Raw genomic sequence first — 12,750 nt, forward strand, 5'->3', positions numbered from 1 at the left:
TAGAGTAAATCTTAGAAACTAACTATTCCTTTATAACTAAAATGCCCCAGGATAAATAAATAATCATAATTTAAATATATATATGTCATAACAAAAAAAAATCGTTAAATTAACGATAAGTATTTTTTGTAAGTTTAATTCAACACAAAAGGCAGTTTAGTTTGCTTATCATATTTTATCTTCAAAAAAAAATCTGCTTAACACCAAAAAACAAATACCGAAGAAACTTAATAGAGGGCCATGCATCAAGACGGTTAGTAATAAGAAAAATGCGCAATAGAAAACTTAAAAGATCCAAAACGGGCTTGTGAGTCTATACAAAAATTTCAGTTGGTTTTCCAAATCAATCCCCATGAAATCCTAATTCTAATCGTCCTAAAGTCCGGTATGATTCGACAGTTAGTAATAAGAAAAATGCGCAATAGAAAACGTACCGATTAGGAGAGTAAGGAATGGGATACAAGATGGTCGGAGACGACAACGGTGAAGGTTAAACGGGTTCAAGCGTTTTCCGACGAGAAGAAGGAAATTCCGGTGCCGTGGTGTGTCCGACGAATTACTTAGTGCAACGAAAACGGAACTTGGATCGAGTGTAAAGGTTTTGGGATGATGTTTGAGTTCTTGTATTTATGCACATCCCTTTGCTAAAAAGGAACTTTATTTTTTTTAGTTATGTGATTGTAATAAATTGGATGGTTTCCAAATTAAAAGAAAGAGTAAACTGCCATTTTGGTCTCTGTGGTTTGGCCAGTTTTGGCACTTTAGTCCAAATCTCAAACTTTTTACATCTGAGTCTCTGTGGTTTGCATTTTGTTGCCATTTTGGTCCAAAATTCAAATTTGGCCAGATTCCCCAACCTGAACCCTGATTTTTTGTCTTTATCCTCAGGGGTATTTTAGTCATTGTAGATTTATTATAACTGGTTATTGATTAAAAATAATAAAATCATAATCAATCAACCATCTTCTTCATTTCAACCAGAAAATAAAACCCAGACCCTCTATCACCATCTTCTTCATTTCAACCCTAACACCAAAATCAATCAACCTTAAAACTCATCAGCCATCAGCCCTCTATCACCACCTACTCCCCCATTGTAAAACCCCCACCACCGCACATCCTCCCCTGTTGCACAACCCCCACCACGCACCTCCACCACTACAATCAATCACAAACCACAAAACCCTAAAACTCATCAGCCATCAACCCACCCAAATTCATACCAAACATATCTAAATTTCACTTACCAGGTTAATGTTCCGGAGATGAAGCTAGGGTTCCGGCGAGAATTTCACCGGCAAAAATCACCATGCTCACCTTCAACAAACCCAAAACCATTATTCACTATATCCACTCTCAAATCACTTCACACCCTCTAATCTCCCTCTTCATCTTCTCCCTTTTCCTCATCCAGATCACCCTCTTCTGTTCCACTCACCGCCGCCACAACCACTACTCCCACCAACCCACGACAACCTCTGCACCGACGGCACAATCTACGTCTACGACCTCCCACCCATGTTCAACTCCGATTTACTCGCCACCAACCACGGTTACGGCACCACCGCCACCGAGCTCGCCGGAATTGTACCAGAAAGTTTAGCATCCCACTGTTCGAGTGAGAGGAGAGAGATGATGGCAGTGGGATGGTGGTGTTGGCAGCAGTGGGATGGTGGTGGTGGGGATGATGCGGTGGTGGGGGTGGTGGTGTGGTGGTGGTAGTTAAGAGAAGAGAGGTTGAGAGAGAGAAGAGAGATAGGCAGATGTTGAGAGAGAGAAGAGAGAGAGGCAGATGTTGACTATATAATAAAACCAAAATGACTAAAATACCCCTGACCATAAAGACAAAATAACAGGTTCTTTTTGAAAATCTGACCTGATTTGAATTTTAGACCAAAATGGCAACAAAATGCAAACCACAGGGACCCAGATGTAAAAAGTTTGAGATTTAGACTAAAGTGGCAAAACTGGCCAAACCACAGGGACCAAAATGGCAGTTTACTCGAAAAGAAAAAAAATACCGTAGACAATTGAAGGAAAGGTTTAATGAGCGAAAAATTTGGGATTTGGAACTATTGATTCCGTGACGTCACTTTTTTTTCGATAAAACAAACCTTAACAAACTTTTTTTTTTTTGAGTTTAAATATACTTGAACACAGGATGGCGAGAATGCTTCTTGGAGTTTGTAGGATCTATATTAATTTTTTTTATGAGTCCCATTTTTGAGAACCTTTGATATAAACTTAACTCCCTTTTTTTTTAATTCTAACTTAAAAATAAATATTAGTTTGTGTAACTTTAAAAGTAATAACTATTATTATTGATAAAATCATTAGTAAGGATTCTTTTTATATAAAAAGGTTTACATGTTTCAAAAGTAACACAAATGGCCCTTCACATTTAACCTTGTTAAATTCATATATGTTTATGTTTAAAACAAAATAATTAACCATTGTTTCTAATAATTAAATAAGGGTTAAATAAAATAAAATAAAATAAAAATTTCATTTGTATTTATTCACAAGAGTCCAATTACAAACGGCTCGGGTCATATATATACGTATAACTTATAGAGCGTTTTATACGACAATTCTGATCGAGAAGGGTTACATATAAAAAAAATATAGGACTCGAAAATTTCAAAACGGGTCGGATTTTGTGAGCCCATTTTGTCGGATGTTACAATGGTCTTACCAAGTTTTCATCCTTTTTTATTGGTACTTGAAAGTTTACCTCACACCATTCTAGTCCAATCTCTGTACCACCAACTAGATCATTTGGGTCCAAGCTCTGTACCACCACTACTCACACCACCACCACCGGCTACCACCACTACTCACCACCACCACTCACCACCACCACTCTCCGGCCACCACCACTACTCACCACCACCACCACCACTCACCGGCCACCACCACTACTCACCACCACCACCACTTACCACCAGAGAAAACTACAACCCAGGGTGGAAATGAATGTAGCAGGATGAATGATGAAACTTTAGTTTCAAAATTATTGTTTGTTTACTACCATCCCGTGTAATCACGGGTCAATAACCTAGTGTTATTATAAAACTCTAGCGAATAAACGTCCTATAAAAGTTATGTTTTACGACTCAAATATCAAATGTCCTGTTATGGTGTATTATAATAACACCATAATGATTAAGCGTCCTATAAAGGTTAAAGTTATAAGACCCTAGTGTCAAGTGTCCTATTAAGTTATGTTATAATAGAACTCTATCGAATAAGCGTCCTATAAAACTGATGTTTTATGACTCAAATATCAGGTGTCCTATTATAGTGTATTATAATAACACCACAATGATTAAGCGTCCCATAAAGGTTAAATTTATAAGACCCAAGTGTCAAGTGTCTTTTTAAGTTATATTATAATAAAACTCTAACGAATAACCGTCCTATAAAACTAATGTTTTATGACTCAAATATCAAGTGTCCTATTACGGTGTATTATAATAACACCATAATGATTAAGCGTCCTATAAAATTTAAAGCTATAAGACCCAAGTGTCAAGTGTCCTATTAAGTTAAGTTCTAATATGACTTCGACTAGAAAGGGTCCAATAACACTGAACATTTATGACTTAACTACAACTTGTCCTATTAAGTTATGTTATAATAGGACCCTAGATGATCAAGTGTCCTAATACAGTACCACATAATGGGACACAAACAATTAAATGTCTTATAAAGTACTTTATTAGGATCTACATTTTTAAGTGTCCTATTAAATTATATGATAATACGACCCCAAAAAATCATCCATCCTATTAAATCGTTTTTTAGGACACCAGTTTAGTATAGTATATTATAAAAGGACTACAAAAGTTCATTAGTCTTATTAAATAGTTTTTTAGGACCCTCTTTTACAAGCGTCCCACAGAAAAGGTCCTAAAAAGCCATTTTTGTTGTAGTGAGTGACCGGGTCGTAATTGGTATGCTTGAATCTCATTATGAGAGTATATGCCATTACCCCTTTAATTGGGTAATCGAATGTGTAAAGGAAATGAAAGTATATGAGCGAATGGAACTAACATGTTGGTATTGTAAGCGAAGTGAGTATTATGACTAACTTTTAAAACAGGAAGGGCAAGTGTTTGCAAGAAAACACTGGAACAGTGAAGCGATGAGATCGTAAGCATGTCTGAATCGAAAAGGAGTACAAACATGTACTTCGATACGTATGTGTATATATATATATATATATATGTATATATATAATAAGAAATAAGTGGCAGTTTGACCTTGAAAAGTCAAACTGCAGAAGCTGAGAAATAATTTAGTTTCGAACCGTGGGAGCGCTAGAGAAGAGAGGAAAAATGTAGTGTAGTACACCAAATGAGTTAAAGAATTACAAAATAATGGTTATGTATTTATCCATTAAGAACAAGTCAAATAATAAGAATGATATATTAAGAAATGGCCATGTATTGACCCGTTATGAATAGGTCTAACACACTAATGTCTTAAGAAGGAATTGAGAAAGTATTATTATATAAATGAGGTGATGTGATAAACATCATGTCTGAATGAAATCGAATGAAATGTGTAAACCCCTAAATTTTATAATGAGATTGGCAGTAATCATAATGCAATAAATCTACCTAGGACGGTGAAAGAATGCTCGTGAATGAGAGCTCATGATACCAGATGGACAAGATCAACCCTGTTAAGATACGGATTCGTGAAGAAGCGGGTAGACCTGGTTGCGGACCATCGAATTATGCAACGAAATCGAGGTTAGTAAAAGGTGTAATTTATATTGGATATGCATGATATGGTATGGAAAGCTTAAATTTTAACAATTGGCATAAGAAGAGAGTATGTCAATAAAAGTGAATTTCAAAATGTTTGTAATGATCGTCGGGTGGTATTGAACTTAAGTGCTCATAACTATGGAAATTCTGATAGAATATAAAAGACGACAAGTGTCATTAAGAAATGCTAATTTTGATGCTCGGCTTGTTGGCCATGTTCATTTGAACAAGACGTTGTAGAAAAGATACGCATGGCGTAAATAACAATAGTAACTATGGAAATAATGCTTAGTCTTCGTGATTTAAGTATGGATAAATAAGTTAAGAAGGGTGAATTTTAGCTATAATAATAAGTCCTTGAATGATTATAGTATGCGTATGGTAATATATTGACCCCTCCTATGAGCTTAAAGGTAAACGGAAGTAATGATAGTAATGGAATGCTTAGGACGGCTCATAGCGAACAAAATGAAAGATAGCATATGATGTATGAGTAGTATGAAATAAATCGATTTATTTCGATTAGCTAATACATGAATGTAATATGCTTAAATAGGAAGTTAGAAACAAACCACAGACTAAGGTTTGTATAATTAATAATTGTATACAATTAGAATAAAGTCGATGAAAGAAACGTTAGTGATGATATGTGTTAAGAGCTAGTATTATAAAGTAAAAGACACTAATAAGAGCTCTGGAACAGAGTCTGACATAAGTATAATTATGAAAGTAATTTACGTAATATGAGGGCATAGGAACGATGTGTACAATTACGTTCATGCATGAATAACACCCTTGCCAAAATCCCGAATGCGTTTAGGTGGTAGTAAGTATTGTGAATGAACAACCTGAAAGGGGTAAGAGTAGAAATGGTCTAGCTTTGAATGTGAAAGGTTTCGAGGACGAAACCTCATTTAAGCGGGGTAGACTTGTAACACCCCAAAACCCGAATGTTTATATTGTTGTACGTCCCTTTAGGATATATCATGAAATAAGTAACTAGGTTAATTAATCTAGTTAAGGGAAAGGTAAAAAGCTAAGGAAATAAGAATGATGTGCAAATTATGTTTTATTATCAAACTTGAGGGACTATTTTGGGCATTATGAAAGATGAAATAAATAAAAATCAATTAAAACACAAAACTCACACACTGATGTGTGTGAGTGTGTCGCCCAGGCAAAAGAAGAACAAGGGGAAAACCCTAGTTCATGATGATCAGCCAATTGATGAGGAAATTGAAGATGTATAGGATGCATGTATCAAGATTTTCGATCTCTTATGTGTTCTTCACAATCAAGTAAGTTAAATTTTGTGATTTGTTGATCTTGCATGAAGTGGGTTATTGATTAATCCACGAAGTAGTATGGAATTAAGCATGATTAGGTGTTAGAATCGCTATATAAAACATATATTATTTATGATTTCGGCTAATTTGATGTTCTAAGATGAAACCCATTTGTGATGGTGAAGATGGCGACATTGATATATCATCCATGTCCAATTCTTGTTCAATAATGACGTACTATGTTGTGTATGATAAATTCTTGTTAGATGAATTAAAAGAAATGTGGCGTTTGATATGTTTGATGTTTATGTATGAATGATACTTGTTGATTAGTAAGAAAATTTGATTAATTATGAATAAGCTAGGATGAATATACATAAATTAGTTGTACATTGTGCATTAAAGGGTGTACGCACACCAAGTGTTTGATGAAATGCTTAGTATAAGCTAACATGTGAAATTATACGCTATATAATGGATGAACATGTGTAGAGTTGGATAATAACGTGATTGATGATAATTAAACATGAGAAGATATATTTAAGAAGGATTTTGTAAGATGGGATAGTTGGTGGTATGAATTGGGTTGAATTATGAATTAAGAATTTGCACTCTATGCTTGAATGGTGATGTGCATATCATATGTCGGATTAGTGACTAAATGGTAATTTGGATATGGATGTGCACTAAACGGGTAGTTTATGGGCTTACAAGTGAAGAATGATGTAGGGATTATGCTAACTACTAGCTTTGAATGTGGATGACAATTGTAGGATCCTGAGACCTTTAGTTTATATTGATTTGGTTGTATATGAGCACGATGTAACTTGATGAATCATTTGCTTAAAAACATATTGCATGATGAATATGAAATGTATATAGTGCCATTAGTATAGCTTAACATGATACGAGTATGAGAAGATGTGATCTTGGGTATATGCCTTATGCTAGTTAGATTTGACTAATGAAAGTCAATGTTAGTAATAGTTGGTAAATGTGTGTCAAATTGAATGGGCATGAATACTAACATTATTATGGCATGACGACATGAAAGAATAGGAACCAAACTAGCATGGACCAAGCATGGAAGGCAAACGGATCAAGATGAGGCAAGGAAGCGGTTACGAACACGGATGCACAAGGTAAGTGATTTCTGAATCACTTCTTAGTTTGTTAAGTAAGGTTATGTTCTAGTTAATTAAGCATAATGGTTGAGACAAATAATGGATGGGTTGTATGAAACCAACGATTTCGCTAAGTAGATGTAATGGGTCGAAAATGAGGTCTTGATGTTATAATGAAATGAAGAATAAGAAATGTCTACGGAATAGTAACCGGGTAACGGGTAGGATTGGGCATAAGCACGTTAATGGGTGAGTGGAAGTAAGGATAATGTAAAGGTTTTATAGCTATAACGTTCTTGTAAGTTTTGGGCTAAATCGAATGTGTTGTTTGATGAAATATGAACGGGTCAAACAAGTTATAAATGAATAATAAGTCGATAGTTGATAAGTTAAGAATTTCCTTAATTCGGATATGGGATTTCAAGTCCATATGATAGAATGTGAATTTACAAGCATGTAGGAAGAAACGAGAGGTTAAACGGGTAAACGGTTCAAAAGTTATGCACGTTTTAGTGCGTACGGACGACGAAACGAAGCTGCAGAAAAATGCATTTTCTAGAGGGCGTCGCCGACGGGCATGGGGGCGTCGCCGACGGGCCCTGGAAAGTCAGTTTTTGGCTGACGGGCTATTTGACTGTCTACGGGAGTTTTGGGCTACGGGTATTTGCAAGGGCCGTCGCCGACGCCCCTAGGGTCGTCGCCGACGGCCTCCCCATGTTCAAAAACCTGAAAAATGTTATCTAAGTTGATTTGGGTATAGTAGGCTTCGATTTATCATTCGTGGACCACGACGGGCCTCCCAAACATGATTTTGATCGTTCCTTAGATGTCTAGGGGCTATGAATCTAAGTCTAAGTACCATGTAATTAATGTATGGATATATAGGAGGTATGTAGGATCTTGAACGAGTACATAAGGGTATAAGTACATATGTATGACGTAGTAATGTATGTAAGTATGTTGACGTGTATTTATGTATATGTGAATATACGTATGTGTGTATGTACGTATGTAGAGGCGTAGTGATGTGTGTGCGTATGTAGATGTATATATGGTATGTATGAATATATACATGTACGTAGGGATATAGGAGGGTATGTACGTATGTAGATGTGTATGTATGCATGTAAGAAAGTATGTATGCATGATTTATATACGTCGAGTATTACATTATTAATAGTGTGCTTTGAGGATGAAAAGTAATGTAGGTACGTTATTGAAACCTCACCAGGATATGGATACACAGATAAAATGCTTAAAGTTGGGAAAGATAACGAAATGGGAAGTGTACGAGATTGAACCTTGTTTATGTTTTGGTGTACTAATGTTATGAATGTATGTGGTGAATGCAGGTTGTACGAATCCCGGGCGGTTATCACAAAGAATAGAGATCGAAGACCGAGTCACAAGATAGATTGTACGGGAAACATAGAGTATGTGCTTTAGCAAATAGGACTTATACCTTATTTTGTAAAAGATACATATTAAAACAAACTTTCAAGTAGGTCAAGATGTTTGTAATGAAAGAAATTTTATGGTACGAATTTCCGCTGCGTCTTTCCGGTTAAAACGTGTTAGGGCGTTACAGTAAGACTCCCATGGTTAACCGTTTCGCCTATTGCGCGCACGGTTCGGCTTATGAAACTAGTTTTCATAAATTAGCCGATACGGGTCAAATTATATTATTTGGAACCCCAAAATCCAGAGTGTGAACCTCGAACCCATATAAAACAAGTCTCTGAACTTGTTTGGGGCAGAATCGCATTCCATTCTCGGTTTTCGCCTTTTCGCGCGATTAAACTATATTTATATTTCGGAACCAACCGGTCTAGGCTACGGCTACTATAAAGACCCGTTAGGATTCTAAGAGGTTAATTAAAACCTTCGTTCCAGATTCGGAGCCCAGTAAAAGATATCGGTGGTTTAATCAAATTAAGGAATAATACTTGCAAAGGTAAATACTTTTAACTTATTTCCCCTATACGGGCTTGGGATACGGTATAATAATACCGCTTGATTGAGCATCATATCTTCCATCGCTGAGGTGGTTAATTTGTATAATGTGATCGGCTCATTTAAACAGTTTTGTTGCTTAAAAGCCTTTGGGGGGTTAATGACCGTTGTCCCGGATATCCTTGGCATCATTTTACGAAATGGCCACGACCATCGACATCCCGGTGTAGGCGTACACCCGGTATATATTGTCGACATTTAATTAAAAGACGTAGCCGTTGGTTTCTATACTACGGTTTTACGCAATGTGGTGTGTCTATTAATCATTAACCCGGCACGACCCGGGCTACTGAACGCATAAAAGAACATGTAATACGTTCACAAGATTTTAATAATTTTCCCAAGTTATAAAAGAGTTTGTGCCTTGTGCATTCAAATCAATTTTAATAAACATTTTCAAATGTGTCAGTTGAATGTATTTACCAGTGTAAACTGACGTATTTTTCCCCAAAAGATTAAGTGCAGGTACTATACGAAATGGGCTGGTAATAGCTTCCTAGGCATCACGAATAGTCTCGCAAACTCGATGCCGTATCTGAATGAACAATATTTTATTATTTTGATCCGCTGTGGATATATTCGACTTCTGTAATACATTTTGATATTACAACCAGAGGTTGAAGTATATATTTATCTTTAAGCTTCCGCTGTGCATTTATATAATTGTGTGGTTTGACTATATTGTTGCCAACTACGTCACGGTAATCCCCTACCGGGCCCACCGGTGATACACGTGGAAATCGGGGTGTGACACGCCCTGGAAGGGGGTGATGCGATTTGGTAAGAAAGGCAAGCTAAGCCCGATATATATAGGACCTTTCGAGATTGTCGAACGTGTTGGGTCAGTTGCTTATAAGTTAAACTTGCCTGAAGAACTTAGCGCTATACATAATGTGTTCCACATCTGTAATCTGAAGAAGTGTTTCGCTGACGAATCACTGGTTATACCGCATACAGATATACACATAGATGAGAGTTTGAAGTTCGTGGAAAAACCATTGTCGGTCGAGGATCGACAGGTGAAGAGGCTTCGAAGGAAGTATATACCTATTGTAAAGGTCAAATGGGATGCCCGTAGAGGTCCCGAATACACGTGGGAAGTGGAATCCACGATGAAAGAGAAATATCCTCATTTGTTCCAGTAAATCTCGAGGTCGAGATTTCTTTTAAGGGGGTGAGGATGTAACACCTCGAAAATTTACGTCCAATAATGTATTGACACGTGTCATAGGCTTTGCATATGCGAAAACATACTTTAGAGGGACTAAAGTTGACAAACAGTGAAAACTATGGAACGTAAGGTCCAAAGTGTCAACAATGGATAAATAGACTCTATAATAACCCTACATGGTGTTAATAACCCTAAACGGATAGATCATGGATCATACGAAGCGGAAAATGCACGAAAGTGAGGAATTACAAACTATAGGGACTAAAAGTGTCAACATGTTGAATTTATACCTCTGAGTGATCTTTTGGCAGCCCCAAAGCTTTGTAATGATAAAATATACTCACTAGAATATGTGGTAAAAATTTCATGAAGTTTCGTTATCGTATGAGAAAGTTATGGCCAAAACCGTACTTGAGGGGTTAAAAGCGTCAACGTCGAATTTCATGACTTTTCGGGTGAGCGCAAAGTTGACCGAGGACATTACCATGTTGGTAAATGTCCCAAGGTTCCTAAAAATCAGATTTGAAGGTTTACGAGTCAAGATATACTGCAAAAACCTCGCGTGTAAAGAACAGGGACCAAAACTGCAACAAATGATCAAAGTTTGGAGCTGCAGACCCCAGGCGCCCGCCTGAGGCCTTACGCGGGCCGCGACCCAGCGCCCAGCTCCAGTTTTCGCGAACAGTGCCATTTTGGTCCGAATTTTGAGTGCTTGACAGCTTTCAGCACCTCCCTTTTGCACCAATCGAATGCCATGCATGTTGGGACACCTGGGGGCTCCTTACAACACCTGAAACCTCCATAAATCAGATCAAGTTCATCACTTTTGAGGGTCTTGAGTAGTAAACAAGAACACTAGCAAACTTGCAAGAATTCACCAGGCATTCCAGGAGCATTCTGATCGACAAGGCTACTTCCAAGTCCTATCTAAGCTTCATTAGGACTCTTGTAAGCATCCATAACTTCCTCTAATTCGTTCTAGCATAGATTTTTAGCCAAAAGTCAATCCGTCATAGTTATAGTTTGACTTTTCGATTAAACGAATTTGGCTCTGTCATTTCTCAAATTGAAACCACTTATAAGTTGGTATTTATGTGGGAAACAAACCCTCAAAAGGGTATTCTCTGATTCCCACTCTAAGCATGATATTTGTCGAGTCAAAGTTGTTCTTAAAAAGTCAACAGGAAGTGTTTTTGCAAAATATAGCATAAATGGTAATGTAGATGACATGCAATCAGTTTGATCATCAAAATGACTTTATAATAAATGTAAGAATATGTTTTATCATGATTAGCTCGACAATCTTTAGTATAAACTCGGATCGGAACCGAAAGTCTTATAAAACGACTTTTTCGTTGACTCTCGATTCGGATCCATGCATGCATGTTTGAGATCTGTATTAGAGTTTATTTTTGACCATTTTTATTTAAGTTTAACTCTCTGGAATTTTTACAACTTGAGTCTATGCTTAACCGATTCATATGCATGTTTCCGATTTATGCTTAAAGTTGACTATTTTGCCCTTTTTGTTATAAAACGGGATTTTTGGAAAAGTGAAAGAGTAGAAATCTTTATTACTGATTTATAAACTTGCACCGAAAATTTGAGATCAGTTGGAGGTCCAGATTTTGAGTTATGGCCGATATCGTAAAACTATAACTTTATGTTAAATAAACGGCGCATTTAGCGTATAACCTATTTAAGGCCACTTTTTGATATAAAACTTTTTACCCACTGATGTTATATAATATTTTGGGATTTTTGAAGATTTTTATTTAATTTTTGGCTGATCGTATCATAGGTCGCTAAGTTTGATTCGGTTAATACCGGTTTTGACCGTTTAAGCCATAAAATGAGTTTTATAAATCCTTTTGACCCCAAACCTTTTTCTACTGATTTTATTTGTTAAATAAATTATTTTGAGCATTCTGGAAATATAAAAATCTCAGCTTTCTTTTGAAAACCCGGAAACGGCTCTAAATCGCCTTTCTAAGCGTTTTTAACGCATAGTATGCGTTATACCCATATTAAACATATAAGGATTATACCTACTGATGTATTTAGCATATTTTTATAAAATAACAGTAAGTATAAGTTTTTGAACTCAGGTTTCCAGTTTTGACATTTTTAGCCCTTGTGAAATTACCAAAATACCCCTAAGGTGCATAGTTTGATTTTAAATGATAAGTTTTGTATATGGGTCATACCCTACTGTTATAATATGTCAAATTAAGTATATTTACTATATAAATCAGACCTGTAACTCAGATTTCCAATTTAACCCTTTTATAATCTTTTAAATGACCAAAATGCCCTTATAAGGCATAAATTGAGTTTAAATTCATCCGGGGCATAATAGAACATAACTTGCTGATATT

General features: G+C 36.3%; 1 long non-coding RNA gene across 1 annotated transcript; it reads left to right on the forward strand.

Moving 5' to 3' along the window:
- Positions 1-2,691: 2,691 nt before the first annotated feature.
- Positions 2,692-12,499, forward strand: LOC110930141. Its single transcript, XR_002587657.2, has 4 exons — positions 2,692-2,793; positions 7,453-7,458; positions 8,206-8,207; positions 12,489-12,499. It is a non-coding gene; the product is annotated as an uncharacterized LOC110930141 (long non-coding RNA).
- The last annotated feature ends 251 nt before the right edge of the window (positions 12,500-12,750 follow it).

This window comes from Helianthus annuus, chromosome 3, assembly GCF_002127325.2.
Source record: "Helianthus annuus cultivar XRQ/B chromosome 3, HanXRQr2.0-SUNRISE, whole genome shotgun sequence".
Classification (NCBI taxonomy): Eukaryota; Viridiplantae; Streptophyta; class Magnoliopsida; order Asterales; family Asteraceae; genus Helianthus; species Helianthus annuus.